At 45.9% G+C, this 4,839-nt stretch overlaps 1 pseudogene; it reads right to left on the bottom strand.

Annotated features, from left to right (window-relative positions):
- Positions 1-4,248: 4,248 nt before the first annotated feature.
- On the bottom strand, positions 4,249-4,354 carry LOC129696787 (U2 spliceosomal RNA; annotated as a pseudogene).
- Between the last annotated feature and the right edge of the window lie 485 nt (positions 4,355-4,839).

Genomic DNA, 4,839 nt, shown 5'->3' with positions numbered 1-4,839 from the left:
GTTCGTTTTTATCATTTAAAAATAAATTGGATAGTTATATGGACGGGAAAGGAATGGAGGGTTATGGTCTGAGCGCAGGCATATGGGACTAGGAGAGAATACGTGTTCGGCACGGACTAGAAGGGTCGAGATGGCCTGTTTCCGTGCTGTAATTGTTATATGGTTATATGGTTATATGGTTATATCTTCAGTTTCCTTGCACACTCCATAGACGTACAGCGGTGTAGGTCAATTGGCTTGGTAAATGTAAAAATTGTAACTAGTGGGTGTAGGATAGTGTTGGTGTGCGGGGATCGCTGGTCGGCATGGACCTGGTGGGCCAAAGGGCTGTTTCCGCGCTGTATCTGTAAACTAAACTAAACTAAACTAAACCAAATATCCTGTTGCTAAAGGAGTCTTAAGATACATTTCGTTTAGTTTAGTTTAGTTTAGAGATACAATGCAAAAACAGGCCCTTCGGCTACCGAGTCAGTGCTGACCAATGATCCCCATTACACTAACACACATTACACCCTAGGAACAATTTAAATGTTTTACTGAAGCCAATTAACCTACAAACCTGCAAGTCTTTGGAGAGTAGTAGGAAACCGGAGCAGCTGGGAAAAACCCATTCGATCACAGGGAGAACGTACAAACTCCATACAAACAACACCAGTGGTCAGGATGAAACTCGGGTCACGGATGCTGAAAGGCAGCAACTCTACCGCTGAGCCACCGTGCCACCCCAAACCCTTGTAAGAGCAAAACACTGCAGATGCTGGAAATCTGTAATAATAACAGCACATGTTCACTCAGCAGGACAGGCAGCTTCTTTGTGAATGCTGATGTTCCACATCCATGTTCCTTCGTCAGAATATATTCAGTGACTGAGCGAGCATACGTTGTGATATGGGAAAGAAAATCCCTCTGAATTAAAAGATTTTATCTCGTATTAGCCCTCTTATCATGAAAGATAGTAAGATTAAACGAGAACTTACCAGTTTGAAGTTTGATCTGTATTTTATGAGGAGTTACGATGAGGGATTTCGTGAAGAACCCGCTTCCACGCATGCGTGTCATTCTTCAAAGCAGCGGTGTGAGGTCACAGAACCTATAATGATCTAACATAGTAAGATTATCAAAGAGATACCAGTTTTTGATATGATCATAAGAGGGTGGGAGCGGAGGGCACGAAATCCCTCATCGTAACTCCTCATAAAATACAGATCAAACTTCAAACTGGTAAGTTCTCGTTTAATCTTACTATTTTACTTCGGAGTCACGTGAGTGACTTCGTGAAGATTTCAAAGCTCTGTGACCTCATGCCGTGGAACGAGTCCATGCTTCACAACTGCCTTGGGTATTGGGAGAGAGCATCGTTAGTAATTTTAAAACACAATTATACAAAGAGTTGTGTGGTATAACGAAAAAATATATAACATTTTTTTTTAAATTTGAGAATCATAACCCTGTAACCTTTCGGGCAAATTATTTTGTTGAACATAAAATGTTTTCTTAATACAATGATGGCTCCAAAAAATAACTGGTTTATTATACAACCTGTGGAAAAACCCTTTTTTAAATGACCATCCTGCCATTCTGAGGATTTGGTCTGTGGGTACCTGTACAATATTGCTGCGGATGTTGCTGCAGTCCTGGTGGAATGAGAGTTAAAACATTAGTGTCTATTCCTGCCATTTTTAGGACCTATTTGAGCCACCTTGATATAGTTTGAGTCGTGACCCTTTCATGCAGTTTCTTGTAAGAGATAAACCACTCCATACTCTGACCTCGAATGTTCTGAGTATATTCTATGTATTGTTAGATGTGTCTTGTTATATACAGTCGTTTGCCATATGGGTGTACCATAAAATCAAACCCTAGACCCGAGGAACCCGATCTGTTTTCTTTTATTAAATCCTGTATGACAACACCAGTTTCTCGGTGAGATGATCAGGGAGTGCAGGCTCAGTTTGCTTAATGGCTGGACTTGTTGTGCGGTAAATCACACCATGAGCATAACCATCTTCCTGGTCTGTTACTGAGGTGACAACGCTGTATGAGCTACAAGCTCCTCAGCATGTTGAGAAAACGACACCCACGTCCCAGCTTTCGGAGTACCTGGTTTGCTTACCAGGGGTGCGTTCCCACCGCGTGCCGCTCCGTTCCTTGTGATAGGTAATTGGAGAGTGCACTTGTGGCACTATTGATGGCACTGTAGCTCCATCGATTATCATAATGGAGGCTTGTTAAAATTCCAATACGGCCAGAATGTTCTTGGCCTTTTGGTCGAGGTTGTTGCTCTATATTGCCAAAGTTCCTCTATTGAGTCAATGCCTGCCATATAGAAACCCACAACTGACACCAAGTCTTTATCAATAATAAGAGCATCTTAAAATGAATATCTAGACCAAATGTGTTTAGGGTTAAAAACAATGATAATCCTGCAACCCTACTCTATTTTATTTTTAATAAATATGTTTGATACAATTCTAATGTTCCATGAAAAAGTATGCTCAAACCCACCTTTTGTGTACAATTTTTGTAGCACCATGTGGGTTTTAGATTGTTTGGCTTATGTAAGGACAAAATGCCCTTCTGGTGTATGTTGTACTGTGGTTATTGGGATGAGTAAACCCTATCAGATAACCCTGAATACTGCTGAGATTATATGAATCTGTAGTGATTATATACCATACATAACTGTAGTGTTGCAACCTCCCCTACCCTCGTAGGTCCCTATTTTAACAGAAGAAACCCCACCCACCTACCTCCATGGTTACCGGTGGTTTTGTTATTTCCTTGGTTTTTTGAAAATAAGGTTCTGGTTTAATATTTCTTGTTCAGGGTTTGTGGGTGGTTGAGGCTTCCGCATCTTCCAGGGTGGCCGCCCTGGCCATACCCTAAAACGGATCCTGCAGGTTATATTGATTTCTGACACTGCTACTGGTATGAGCCACATTTTTTATGGCCTTGCCTGTGGCTGGTATCATGCTCCAAAATAGGCCCTTGCGCTGGCCTTGATGAGCCCCAGTGTCTTGGCTTAGTCCACACACGGTTCTTTGTTTGCAAATGGTAGCATTTTTGGGGTCCCAGTGCTGGCTGAATGGCCGCCTTCCATGTGTAGTTCAGGTCATATTGCATATTACTAAACAGATCTAGTGCGTCTTGATGGTCTTTGGTTACCTACGTTTGGTCCAGGGTGCTGGTGTATGCTATGATGCCTTCCGTCAATCCCTTTAAGGTTCTCTGGATCTTGAGGTCCTGGTTCCTGATGTTCGTCCATATGCTGCCAAATGCATTGGTTTACACTGGGCACCTGTAATGCCTCGCCGTTGCCAGGTGGCAGATGTCTGGCCAGTGTCTGTAAATATTTCTTGTTGGCGTTTGTGGCCAGACATATAGTAATACTATTGCCATCCTGGATCCAAGTCTACCCATGTTTGACTTGGTTAAAGTAATCAGCCACCATGTCCAGCAGAGTCCCTGCTGTGTTAGGATAATGGGACGCTGTATTACCAGGCTCTGGCCCATCAGGGTCCTGCCTACTCTTTTTTATAGAGTTAGAGATCTCTAGGGTCCCACACGGGGTACCCATGTGGGGCTTAACTGCTGCCCACTTGTCTTTTGTTCTGCGGACCCCTCTTGCAAGTCAACCCAGAACTGACCCACAGTGCTCCCCTCTGATGGGGTAGAAGCATTGTGCAGCCCTCAAAGAGGTACTGCTGTGGGTTTATCACGTTGGAGCAAGGCTCCATACACCGCTTCTTCCCGCTCCAGCCCTCTCGGGCGCTGGTTGCCAGCGGTTTTATGCAAAGTCGGACCCTTCTGAGTCCACTACCTTGTTTGATTTGTGTCTAGCCTTACCGCTCGGTCACATGGATCTGGCCGGTGCGGGGCCGACATCGGGCACAGCTGATCCCACTACGGATGCTCCAAGTGCCGCTGGCTGCTGCTGGCTGTCCGCTGTTCCACGGTCCTCCTTCTCCAGTTTTGTCCTTCCTTCCGTGGAGTGGATATGGCCGGTGTGGAGGATAACTGGCACAGCTGCTTCCATCTATTCCTTTAACCCGGCTCCAACGCTCTCAGTACTCCTGGCTGCTCCTTTATCTTAGACCCCTGGGACCGACCCCCGTACTGACGGTACTGGTCCCTTGTGGTCGTTGCAGCCGGTCAACCCCACTCTAATGCCCTCAATTCTGGGCACTCTTACTTATATTGTCCTTAGATAAGGGACATATAAGACATTAAACTGATAATAACAGCTACTATAGTTTTTATTTAATATATGGTCCCTAGATAAGGAACGTATCAGATATTAAACTGATAAGAACAGATACTACACTTGATCTTAGCCAAAAGGCCGAGAAGCGATTACTGTAACTAAAACCCCGCTGGGACCGACCCTGGTACTCACATTACTGGTCCCTTGTGGTAGATTGCAGCCAGTCAACTGCACTGCAAAGTCCTTGGCCTCGGCGCTGGCCGTTACTGCTGCTGCTGAGAAATGAATTTTCTCACCGTGCTGGAGCGAAGTTGGGCACAGATGTTTTCCCCCTCCGGGAATCGATGTGCCCATGTTGCTCCTACCGCTGCCGGCTGCCGCTGCCGCTCCTGCCGCTGCCGCTCCTGCCGCTGCCGCTCCTGCCGCTGCCGCTCCTGCCCTGCTGCCTGCTCCTGCCACTGCCAGTGCTCCTGCCGCTGCCAGCACCTTACATGGACCCAGTCCATGTCTGCACCTAAAGGTAAGTGGAAGGAAACGCAGAGTCTCCTACCTGCTGTTCCCGACTTTTCATTCTCCGTTGTTCCCTGCGTGTCGGGTTTGAACCGCTCGGACCGACCCCGGTGTTTAAGGGGCTG

Source organism: Leucoraja erinacea, chromosome 4 (genome assembly GCF_028641065.1).
Source record: "Leucoraja erinacea ecotype New England chromosome 4, Leri_hhj_1, whole genome shotgun sequence".
NCBI classification, from domain to species: domain Eukaryota; kingdom Metazoa; phylum Chordata; class Chondrichthyes; order Rajiformes; family Rajidae; genus Leucoraja; species Leucoraja erinaceus.
Note: the sequence above shows the minus strand (reverse complement) of the source record. Positions and strands in the feature narration are given on the sequence as shown.